Here is a 13,281-nt window from a genome sequence, read left to right as displayed (position 1 = left end):
ATAGAGAAGGTATTGTGATATATCCCTTTTAAAGAGCAGTAACTGATGTTTGTATAAGCCTCTGATGAGGGTAAGGAAAAAAAAAAAACAGAAAACTTCCGCATTTCTTCCTATCCTCACAGCGTATTGAGTATGCCTCAACTGAACTAAAATATAATTCTCCTCCACATTGCTGATGGCCATAGACATTTCTACCTTAGAACCAGACAAAAATTACTTATCAACATCTCACATAAAAGAATCATTTTTATCCTCTTAATTCTTCCAAGTAGAGCTATCATTAAGCGATAGATTCAGTTGGAGCTTAGCAGGTTAGCTCCCATCAGCTAAAAAGCCCATGAAGCCAGAAGCCACTAATGATTCTGCATTTAACCCTTTGCACTTCTGCCTATTAGAGACCTCTGAGATTAGTTCATCGTATGAAGTGCTTCCATTTAAATTTGAAATTGCATAGCAAAATTGAATTTGGACATTTGAATGCCGTCTGTTATAGATGTCATACATCTGTACTTGATTGAATGGGAAACTATGTATTGAATGGTAGCTCTTTACGAAGAGAATGAATTTTCATCGTAATAATAAAATACTTAACAGAGCAACCCAAGACATTCTATTTCCTCCAGAAAGCCTGAAGAATCCCAGTCAATCCTTCTGTAAATATTCTAAGACTGCCATAATATCTCTTGGCAGGCAAATAGACGTTGTAAAGTTCAAGCATGGTATTAGCTAAGAAGAAACCACCAGCCCCTTGCTTAAAGTTCATTTACTCTAATTCACTGCCCAGTTCACACAGGCCCCTTTCCCCCACTTTCCTCACTCACAAATCATATGGAACAACAAACTGGGGAATAGCCTTACCAGAGGCATACGCAGTGACAAATGCAAAACTGAGCAGCAAGTGTAAGAAGTGAGCAAAACAATTAGTAAAAAAAAGGTAAATTATTCAACCATTGACTTAATACTAAGAATAGCTCTTTTGTCTGGTTTAAAAACAAAGGTAAATGATCTGTAATGTGCTTGGAAGCATCAAAAAGTAAGATGAATTGATGGATAGATCGGATGAATAAATGGAAAGAGACGTCATAAAACAAGTGTGGAAAAATACGAATGATAGAATCTCAGTGGTGGGTACATGAGTGTCCACTGTAAAATTCTTTCAACTTTGCTATATGTGAAAACTTTCATAATAAAATTTTGGGAAAAAATGTAAATCTATAATTTTCGATAGCACGATCAAGGGATATGTGAGAGAGTCCAATAAATAGTGTGATAAAGTCCTTTCTGATTTGGGAGCGGGACGGAGATTCTAAATAACTGCCAATTTTGATAGAAAAATATACTGTTAATAATATATTTTCTTTGAAAGAAAGAAACATAACACATAGCTTCCAAACCATAGAATAGAATTTTAAAAATAAAGAAAACTATCCCTTTGAGACAGGAAAGGACAGAGTAAATAAGCAAACATAAATGAGGATAAAGAGAAAATTCTCCCATTGGAATAAGATGGTACAATGATCATTGAGCTAACACAAAACCACACACTCATATATACACCCAAACGCACTTCACACACACACACGATACTCTCTTCCAACCTCGCCTTGTCTCATAAAGAGTAATTTCAGAAGTTTGGAATATAATTTCTTCCCTGCTCCTTTAATCAGTCATTACCTCTTCAAATATTGCCTGGACGTCATTCTCTTTAGACGTGTGTTGCACTTTACATTTTTGTGGGTGTCTGTGTTGTGTATTCAGTATCATTTCTTCATCTCTCTCAGTTCACTAGTTCACTTCTCTGTTTAGTCTATATTTAATCTTTCCACCCAGGTTTTCATAACCAATTACATATCTTATTTCTAGAAGTTCTTTTTAAAATTCAAGTATGCCGGTCATTTTGTTAGTTGATTATTTCTTATGTTTCAATTCCTACTTTTAGAAATACATCAAACATAATTCATATTTTCTACCTCATTTTTTTTTTTTGCAGGACACGGGCCTCTCACTGTTGTGGCCTCTCCCGTTGCGGAGCACAGGCTCGGGACGCACAGGCTCAGAGGCCATGGCTCACGGGCCCAGCCGCTCCGCGGCATGTGGGATCTTCCCGGACCGGGGCACGAACCCGTGTCCCCTGCATTGGCAGGCGGACTCTCAACCACTGCGCCACCAGGGAGGCCCTCTACCTGATAATTCTAACACCTGAAGCCTTTAAGGATTTTCTTTTCCAGCTGACTCTTGCTCATGGTGGCTTATTTCCTTATGTAGTGTGTGTGTGTGTGTGTGTGTGAGAGAGAGAGACAGAGACAGAGACAGAGACAGAGACAGAGAGAGAGAGGGAGAGAGAGAGAGAGAGAGAGAGAGAGAGAGAGAGAGATTGTTCACTCATGTGCTTTGGAATACAATGTGTGAGCATTTTTTGAGGCCTGGGTTAGAGGGTACCTTCCCCCGAGAAGACTTGCCTTCACTTTTGCAAAGGCACCTGCAAGACTTGGGTCCAGTTTAAGAATCTATATTTCAGATATTAAAAATAACGTGAATTTAGCCCCCGGACTTACAAGAGGGTCAGGCTGTGGTCACAAATTCTCAAAAGAGACCTTTATATCCACTCATATTCCAGGCTGGGCGGACAAGTTTATCTGCTGTAGGACTGTGTTTTATGAGATGTATTTTTAATTGCGTAGCTCTTCATGGGTCCTACCTTTATGCAAGGGGATCAGTGATCCAACTTCCCTCCTTTCACAGGCCCAAGGCTTTAATCCCTGCCCCCTATCCCATCCCACCCACCTCTATGTCAGCCCTGAAATCAGAGCTCCATCTCTAATGCGTCCCTAAAGCACCGGCGACTTCACTGCTTGCTTCTTCCAGGTATTCTCCTGCCTATTGCCAGGACTCTGGGTTTCCTTTACTTTCTGGCAAACTCATCCATTCATTTTAAAAGTTAAGTATTTGTTTTTATATTTTAGCAAGCACTCTTGGTGTATAGCAAGCACTCTTGGTGTTTTTATATTTTAGCAAGCACTCTTGGTGTTTGTTCGCTTGCCTGAAATAAAACACTCTGGGGCCTCCCTGGTGGCGCAGTGGTTGAGAGTCCGCTTGCCGATGCAGGGGACATGGGTTTGTGCCCCAGTCCGGGAGGATCCCACATGCCGCGGAGCGGCTGGGCCCGTAAGCCATGGCCTCTGAGCCTGTGCGTCCGGAGCCTGTGCTCCGCAACGGGAGAGGCCGCAACAGTGAGAGGCCCACGTACTGCAAAAACGAAAACAAAAACAAAAAAAACACTCTGAACCTCACAGAGGGAAACACAAAGGGGAAGGCATTCTTCCCAGCTGTGCCAAAAACAACTACGCAGCTCACAGGCACACAGACCACAGACAGCAGATCAACAATGGCTCTAGGGGGAAGTGACTGGCAGTATCCAAAAGGAATGGACTCATTTGCCCACGTGCTTAAGATGCCTCTGGGTCTCCCTGGAAGTATTTGGCAGGGGATCTTACAAATGACGAAGGGTCCCGTGTCACCAACCAGGAACAAAACTAGTGAAATTACAGCATTTCATGTTCCTATGATGACTACCGTTCATGTCCACAGACTGTGGACACCTAGGGAGTCTCAAATAACACCGATAATTCAAAAATTCAAAAGTCAACTCTAATAGCAAGATGCTGTAATTCTTTGTGGACAGGGACAATGGCTTTTAAATCCAGCTGTAAACACAGCTTGAAGGAAGGCTCTGAATACATGTTTGTTGACTGCATGAATTATTCATGGTTATGTTGTAGCTGTTACTGATTAACCCTTGCTTAAAAGAGAGACTGTAACTTTCAGAAATCATTTCTTTTCTCCAGCAAATAACACAGGCTCAAGGAAAATTTCTCTCAATAAATAAACTGCTCATGAGCTATGATTTTTTCTTTTTCTCTTTTACTACGGTTGTAGCGAAATTATGGTCAAGTCCTTCAGTTTATCCTTGAGTTGCCTGCAAAGGAAACCTACAATGGAAATATTAACCTAGAGAACAAGGATTCAATGAAGCTGATGAGGAATTAACCGTAAGTTTTTTTGTTTTTTGTGTGTGGTACGCGGGCCTCTCACTGTTGTGGCCTCTCCCCTTGCGGAGCGCAGGCTCCAGAAGCGCAGGCTCAGCGGCCATGGCTCACGGGCCCAGCCGCTCCACGGCATGTGGGATTTTCCCGGACCGGGGCACGAACCCGTGTCCCCTGCATCGGCAGGCGGACTCTCAACCACTGCGCCACCAGGGAAGCCCCAGTCATGAGTTTTGATAAGGCAAAGTCCTCTCCCTCTGAATCTGTGCTGAGCCTGTGAGTGTTTCCTCTTGCATCTGAGTCCAGACTTTAAGAAGGTCTAGCAGCTTCCCTCTCCTCCCTCTTGGATTCCTGAGCCGCCATGAAGGCCAGGCCAGGCCACCCTACTAGAGAGACAGGCCCAGAGGAGAAGCCCCAGAGAAGACAGCAAGCGACAGAGGGGCCACGTGGAGGAGCACAGGAGCTCCACATCTCCCTCCGGCAGCAGCCCAGCCTCCTGAAAGCCATCTGAGGCTGCAATCCTGGGACTCTGTGTTCAAAACATGAGTCATCTTCTCTTGACATTTTTTTTCTTTGGATGTTAATATCATGTTTATGCCTCAACATAAAGAGGCTGAAACAGACAACTATAGACAAAGAATGTCACCTGAAGTATCAGTAAACAAAGGATGTTGTGGCCATCAAGCCATCGGCCACTGCAGCTGCCTCTGACCGTGCACCCCGAGAAGATTCAGGATGGAAAAAACAGGACACTGGTCCTAGATAGTTAAGGTACATATCAAAGGAATGATTTCAGTGAGCCCAGGCTCTTGCATCTTCCCATATACAGAAAAGCACTAAATTCATTAACTTGAGACATTTGTTTTTTCTTAATTAACAGTAATTTTTGATGTTCTGACTACCTGGGTTTTGTTGCAAAAACTCCTCTATATCCTGGATTCTCCCTTATCTCTTCAGAGCCATCCCTCAGAGCTATCTGAGAGGCTGTCTCCTGGGCTTAAGTCCTCAGCAAGTCTGCCAAATAAAACATAATACTCAACTTTCTGGTTCTGCTTTTTTTTTTTTTTTTTTGCAGTCGACAGAGCATATGTGCTATGCCCAGATCACCACTTGATTGGAGGAAACTTTATAGCAAGCATATTATCGTTTAAACCCGGGATCCTCAAACTTTACTGCAGATAAGAAGTAATGGAAGCCAGGCCCGTGGGCTTGATCATCCTTGAACTCTGACCCATGGGCAAGTCTCTGTTTGTCTAGGACTGGATGTTGGATGGTGAGATTAATCAAGGTACACATCTGGACACCACTGTCACTGCAGACTGCCAGGTCTGTGGGACTAATACCCATGGCAAAGAGATGAGGTTTCTCTCTTTCTCCTGATCAAAACCATTTCCTTTATCCATCGTAATTCTTTCTCTGAAGCTGGGCTTAATTCGGGGGTATCCCCATCTTTCCACATTCCCCTCTTTACTGGCTACACACCCTCAGCCTGTAACCACCCGGGTTTCTTTTACAATTAGGATTAAAACATAAAGCCATTTCTTCTTCAATTGTTGCTAATGCCGTCACCCAGTTATCCATACTAGAAACTTGAGAGCTGTACTAAGGCCTTTTTTCCTCTCTCATCTACTCCAGTTCCACTCTTCCCTCCTCCCCCACCCCCATCAAATCCAAAGAACCATCAGACAGGGACATTTAATGATTGTTCTCTTACCTGTCATTTCCAGCTGGACATTCTTTGTCCTAGTTCAAGTTTCAGTTATATCTTACGTGTATGGCTGAAAGCCTGTTATGGGGCCTACACAAATCTATGCTTCACAAAGTCACTAGAAAGAGTTACTTAAAATAAAAATCTGGTCCCATCACTGTCTTGCTTAAAATCTGCTTTACCCACAACAGAAGTTCTCAGACTGCAGTCCCCCGATCAGTGGCAGCAACATCGCCTGGAAACTTGTGAGCAAAGCAAATGGCAGGTTTAACCCCAGACCTACTGAATCAGAAACTCTGGGGAGGGGGCCTCACGTCTGCATTTTAACAAGTCCTCCAGGTGAGGGCACGCTGAGGTTGAAAGCCACACATCTACCAGATTAAACCAATCTTCTTAATCTGACATACACAATCCTCCCTGGTCTGAACACTTTTGCCTTATTGCTATCCATTTTATGACCTGAACTTGACATCTGAAAAATGGAGACATATTTGTTATTTCCAGGTGTGGAAGCCCATCCCCCAAATTGTCCTCCAATGATCCCAGCCTCCTTGCATTCATGCCTTGTGTATTTCCCTCCACGTGGAATAGGGTTGGTCTCTAATCAGTGGGATATTGTGGTAATGAAGGCATGAGGCCCAAGGGCAAGGGGATATGGAATGTATTTTGTTATGAACGTGTGATTCATAGCCATACATATATGGATATGTTTACACACACACGACAGTTAGCTTCATTTCCTGCCCTTTTTAAAATCCCTTTATCGTGCAACATAAGATGTATTTATTTTATGTCATAATATTTAAGTATTGATAATCTTGCATCATGGTATTCAAGTTACAAGGTATCAACAATAGTAAACAGCATGCAAGGGTGTTGCCTCCTCCCCTGGAGAAAGGGTTAGTGAGTTCTCAGTTGTACACAGGATAGCTGTGTCATGTTAGGCAGAAGTATGACCTCGTTATTATCTTTATTTTGAGATTAAGGGTGGTTTAAGGAGATGCCAAGTTGACAAGGGGTGGACTTGTGATGGTTAATTTTATGTGTTAACTTGTCTGGGTAAAGTTGGGCCTCATCCAATCATTTGAAGGCCTTGATAGAACAAAAGGCTGGCCTCCAACAAGCAAGAGGAGGCTGCCATCAGACAGCCTTTGGACTTGAACTGCATTATCAGCAACTCCTGGTTCTCCAGTCCGACAGCCCACCCTGTAGATTCTGACCTTGTCAACCTCCATAATGGCATGAGCCAATTTCTTAAAATAAATCTCTTTCTCTACACGTACACATCCTATTGGTTTTGTTCCTCTGGAGAACTGTGCCTAATACATGGCCACGCCAATTTATCCCCTGCCCCACATGCTTTTCTTACAATGAAATGTGGACATTCCCCCTTTAAACGGTGGAATCTATGGTCCCCTTTAACCTAGCTGACCTTTGTAACTGCCTCAGTTAGTAGAAAGAGGAGGAAGTGACACTGCTTGACCTCTGAAGCTTGGTCATTAAAGACCACAGGGTCCTTGGGATGCTGCTTTTGGAATACAACCACCATGCTGTGAGAAAGCCCAGGCCACACGGAGAGGCCACAGCTGGCCAACAGCCCCAGCTAGGGTTTCTGTGTCATGAGCATCAGTGCGCCACGTGAGTGAAGGAACCTTCAAATGATTCTAACCTCTAGCCTTCAAGTCTTTCAGCTGAGGTGCTAGTTACTGAGGAACAGAGATAAGCCCTTCCTGCTGTGCCCTGTGCAGGGTCCTCACTCCCAGAATCTACGAGCATAATAAATGAAGCTTTTATGCCACTACATTTTGAGGTAATTTTTTATGCAGTCATAGTAACTGGAACATCACTGTTCAGAGAGACACTTGAAGCAGCCTTTACGAGTTCCCAGTCTTGCTATTGTAACATCAGGGGAAACTATATGACCAGGCAGAATACATTTCCACCATATTCAGGATTATTTTCTCCAGGCATTTTGAAGAATTCTTTTTTTTTATGTTGATATCTTTGATTAATTTATTCAGTAAATGTTTACAGAATCCCTCTTTGTACTAGGTGCTACATTAGGGGATTAGGAGATCACTTGTGTTTGCTTTCATGTTGCTTATGAGCTATACCTGAAAGGATTAAGGAAGATCTATATGAGTGACTATAACACAAAACATGGCAATTTGGGATCATAATATAACAGAGACCATACAAAGATTGAGGGAAAATGGATGGTATTGATTCCCTAAAGGAAACTGCTTTCTACCCAGACTGTAAATTTCTTTCTAAGGGTTCTGAGCATGTAGAAGGGATTGGGGAGAGCAAATGTGTCGCATAAGTTCTGTGCATGTTTTCATTTCAACCTCGGCTAAATAAACTCAAATTGAAAATTTTCCTATAGGTCTTTGTATTAAGAGAACCTGAAAATCGAAGAGGATATTCTTTTCAAATGTAGTTTTGTAAAATACAAAAAATTGGAGCAAATAATTTTTCTGATGGCCCTCTTTTTTCTGTTATGACTTCACAAAAGGATACAGAGCTGCAACAAAAGGAACTCAAAGCACATGCCTCAGAGCAATTAAATAGCCTGTTATATAATCTCTCTCAAATATGAGCTATTTTCAATACACTCTGGATGCTGTCCTATCTATCTATAATCTATCAATCATTTAGCTATATGCCTGATGTACCTGGAGTATGAACAGCAAAGCTGTCATTACTGTGAGGATTTGGAGAATGGACTTTGCCCGGAATGTCTCTTACCCATCAACATGGACTTTGCCCACCGGAGTAACATATATGTAAAACCTATATTTGTCTTGGAAAAAAGATCTTTGGATTTTCCCTGGCAATTGCATAATTGTTATTTGAACTTCATAATTCTATTATGAAGGCAACTGAAAAAAATATGTCAGGCTTATGATAATGACTGATTGTTTCAGCTATTAAGAACAAACAAACAGAAATACAAAACCAGAGCTCCAGACCAAAATCTTCCGTTTGGCCCTGTGGAACATTGAATTCCACAGGAAGATGGATTTATCTTCTCCCTGAGTCTGTCAATATGAATAAATCATTTTGAAGAATTCTTTTTTTTTTTTTTTGCTGTACACGGGCCTCTCACTGCCGTGGCCCCTCCCGTTGCGGAGCACAGGCTCCGGACGCACAGGCTCAGCGGCCATGGCTCACGGGCCCAGCTGCTCCGCGGCATGTGGGATCTTCCCGGACCGGGGCATGAACCCATGTCCCCTGCATTGGCAGGCAGACTCTCAACCACTGCGCCACCAGGGAAACCTTTGAAGAATTCTTGACCACCCTTTTTATCAACCCCCTCCTTCTTTAAATATAGCAAGTGGTCTTGTTGCAGTCTGCTTCAGATAAAATTCACAGACCTTGGGGATTTCCCTGGTGGTCCAGTGGTTAGAACTCATCATTCTCACTGCAGAGAACCCAGGTTTGATCCCTGGTCTGGGAACTAAAATCTGATAAGCCGCGTGGTGTGGCCAAAAAAAGTAAAGAAAAGGGCTTCCCTGGTGGCGCAGTGGTTGAGAGTCCGCCTGCCGATGCAGGGGACAAGGGTTCGTGCCCCGGTCCGGGAAGATCCCACATGCCACGGAGCGGCTGGGCCCGTGAGCCATGGCCGCTGAGCCTGCACGTCCGGAGCCTGTGCCCTGCAACGGGAGAGGCCACAACAGTGAGAGGCCCGCGTACCACAAAAAAAAAAAAAAAAAAAAAGTAAAGAAAAAAAAATCACAGACCTTGTTAACAAGTGATCAGTTTCACAGATAGGAAGGAAGTACAGTGAAACAAGGACCCGTGGAGAGTAAGCCTGCACCCTGGGTGCAGGTGCAAAATATGTCTCTTTTGCAAGTAATGGAACTCAGGGGTCCTGGCAGATTCTGGGCAGCTGGATTCAGGACATCTGTCTGGTGCAGAGTCTGTTCTCCAACAACGACAACCTCCAGGCCGTGTTCTCCTGCTCAGACTCTAAGTGTGGAGCCATTTCCCCATGAGCCATTGGCGTCAGTGGCAGGAGCTGATCAGCACAGAAGCTGGCGGGCAGGGGCGTCGGAGTGGTGTTCATGCCTGCGGTCCACTCAGCACCCAGCCATAAATCATGTCCCTGCCTGGCTTGCTTATAACGAGACGACGCAGTTAGTAAGATCTCTTTTTCTGTGTTACAGCCCCTCTGAAACTCATCCGAGTTGTCCTTTGTTTTCTGCTTCCCATATATCTGGAGTGATGGACTTTATGGTCACTTCTTCAGGGGATAGAGAATTATAGATCTCTGGATTTATGTCCATTTGCTGGGCTCTCTCTGGTCCCTGTACCATAAGGTGAACACTGGGGCAGCGAGAATGGTGTTGCATTCTAATAGATCTGGACCCATTTCTGACAGCTTATTTTGACAAAAGCATAAAATTCAATGATTGTTGCCCAGCTCAGAAGCTGTAGGAGATTCAGAGGGAAAAAAGAGGATGTTTAAACATGAGCCTTCGCTGTCTCCAGACTGCTTTCTGAGTCAGGTAAAGTGTGAAAAACAGGGTAGGCTAAGCCAACAAACTTAAGGACAACAATGGCAGGTCCGGAAGGAACATGATTTACCCCAGAGGATGAACAGGCTTTTTCCTGGTGTTGAGGGATTGCCACCTGCTACTTGAACAAATAAGAGGTTTGTTAGGGAAGCAGGGGGGTGTGGAAGGCAGCCTCTAAGCTGGTCCCTAAATGCCTCTGTGTGTGTCTCATGCCTGTGAACAGGACTCTGTGACCAATGAGATATGGCAGAAGTGGCAGTGTGACTTTGATGGCTAGGCTGTAAGAGATATCACCCGCTCTGCTTTGTTTACTAGGATCGCTGGTTTCGGTGGCAAAGGGGGGTGGTGTAGGGGGCGCCAGCAACCATCTCATGAGAACATTCAAACTGCCCTGGAAGAGGTCCAAGTGGAGGACAGAGGCCTCCTGCTAATTGCCACGCAGTCATAAGAGCCAGTGACTTTTACAAGCTGATCTTTCCCCGCCCCCACCCCGCCCCTGCCCCTAGACTTCAGATGATTGCAAACCTGGCTAGCGGCTTGACTACAACAGCAAGAATGGCTCTGAGTGGACATGCCCAGCCAAGCTGCTCCTGCATTCCTGCTCCACAGAAGTGTGAGCGATAATAAATGTTCACTGTTTTAAGTCACTACATTTTGGGGTCACTGTTCTATAGCAATAGATAACTAATGGGGGGTATATAAATTAGGATTAGGTTTGGTCATTTGGGAGAGAAAACCCAAAACAAAGAAGATAGATGTTTACTTCTCTCTCATGTAAGAAATCTAGAGTCACAATTCTGGCTGGTATGGTGTCTCTTGGTGCTAGGGACTCAAGCTACTTCTCTCGTACTGTTCTGCCATCCTCAGTACACGGCTTTCTTCTCATGGTCCAATATGGCTGCTCAAACCCCAGCCATTGCATCCCTGTTCCAGCAAGAGCAAGAAGGATGCACCAACTCCATTAAGGGCACTTCTCTTTATATGCCACTGGCCAGAACACAGGCATACGGCCCCGCTACCAGGGGGGTTAGGAAGTGGAGTCTTTATTCTGGGAAGCCATACATCTGGCTTAAAGTCAGAAATTTAAGGAAAAAGAGAAATAAACATCGGGGCAAACTAGCAGTATCTGTTAGCCAGGGATTGGCAAAGAGCAGGATTTGCTGCAAGTTGCTAGCTTAGCTGAATCGGAATAATAATTAGGAATCTGCCAAGAAGAGAGGCGTGGTATACTACAGATGGCAGCACACTCTTTGCCATTCCTTGCATCAGGAGGTAGAGCCTGTTTCCGCTCCTCATGAATCTGGGCTGTGCTGATCATGTGACTTGTACTGACCAGTAAAATCTGGCAGAAGCGACACTGGGCTACTTCCACAGCTGACTTGAGATGTGCAGCCTCGGCTTTCTATTTTGGGGCCCTATCCTCTTGAAACCCAGCTACCATGTAGGAAGTCTGTCTTCCTTGGGATTAATCGTGCTGTGAGAAGGTCCAGGTTGGCCATGTGGAGAGAGCCCCAATTCCAGGCTCACAGAATCATGACCAATAAATCGGTCGTTGTATTCATTTGGGGGTATTACTCAGCAATAGATAAGTGAAAGTAACAGGGGAAGGCTATTCTGGGGAGAGGAAACAGCATTGGAAATACACAGTGGTGAGAGGCAACCTGCCGTATGCAAGGAATTCTAATATTCTTTTTTTTTGGCCGTGCTACACAGCACCCCAACCAGGGATCGAACACGTGCCCCCTGAAGTGGAAGCACGGAATCCTAACCACTCATCTGCCAGGGAATCCCCAAGGAATTCTATATAGTTTGACATGCTGGAGGGTAAAATGACCCCAAGGGTACATGCTGGCAGGAAGCAGGAGGCTAGACTTGGAGGGTCTGGTGTGTGCCGTCCTGAGGAAGATGGAACCAGGAGTCTTACCCACCAAGAGCTGTATCAAAGTGGAGAGGGTGTCCTGATGGAAGGTTGGCCACATCTGCTCACAGCAGGATTCAAGATCCAGAGCAGGTGAGGCCAAGTTCTCTGTTCTCCTAAGACATAGATCTGAGGGCAGACTTCCTGGGGAGCCTTTGAGGAGGGATAAGTTGCAGTTATCTGTGTGGCATGATGAGTGGGTTTGTATTATGTATTGTGAGGAAGGATTTGTGGGGAGCTATGTAATGAAGATATTGCATTTTCTAATTGACTTCTTTTACATTAAAACAACTCTCTCTTGCTGCTTCCCTCTTGGTGGTGGCTGGATCCTTAGGAGCTAGGAACGGAGGGCCCAGAAGGAGCCGGGATAGGGACTGGGGAGTGTGGCTGGGTGCCAATGAAAGGACAAAGTAAACAACCTGATTTGAATTATATTCCCTAGGTTGGGTTCAGGCTCACTTCCTCCATTACATACGGCACATTTCATCTTCATTTTTGGTTGTGAGGAAATGACCATATATTCAAGGGCTGTTTTAGTTTTTTAATTCAAGTGATTTTTTTTTTTTTGGCCATACCACTTGGCATGTGGGATCTTAGTTCCCTGCCCAGGGATCGAATCTGTGCCCCCTGCAGTGGAAGCATGGCATCCTAACCACTGGACCGCCATTCCTCAAGGGTTGTTTTTGAAGGTGCCTTCATGACTCAAGCCAAGGTCGCCTCCATCTTGGAGCCACGATAGGTTTCTTATTGCTCTATTCTAGAACATTTGAAAAAATTTTCGGAGTGATTCATTACACAAAATCTATACTGATGAATGTCTCATCTCCTTTCTTTTCTGTACCTGTTGGGTATGTGTTCGGCGGTGAGCCAGAGAGAATTAACAGTGGCTCAACTACGTAATGCATTCTCCAGCCACAAGAGCTCTTGAGGCAGACAGAGCTGGGCTGGTAGCTCACCACCATCATCAAGGATCCAATCTCCTCCTATTTCCTGCTTCAACAGCCTTAGCATGAAGGTTTCATCTTCAAGGCTCATCACTGCCTTTCCAGGTACCATGCCTATATTCCAGAGCACAAAGGGTATCTTCCAGTC

This window comes from Phocoena phocoena, chromosome 14 (genome assembly GCF_963924675.1).
Source record: "Phocoena phocoena chromosome 14, mPhoPho1.1, whole genome shotgun sequence".
Lineage (NCBI taxonomy): Eukaryota > Metazoa > Chordata > Mammalia > Artiodactyla > Phocoenidae > Phocoena > Phocoena phocoena.
The sequence above is the reverse complement of the archived record's forward strand: the minus strand, read 5'-3'. Positions refer to the sequence as shown.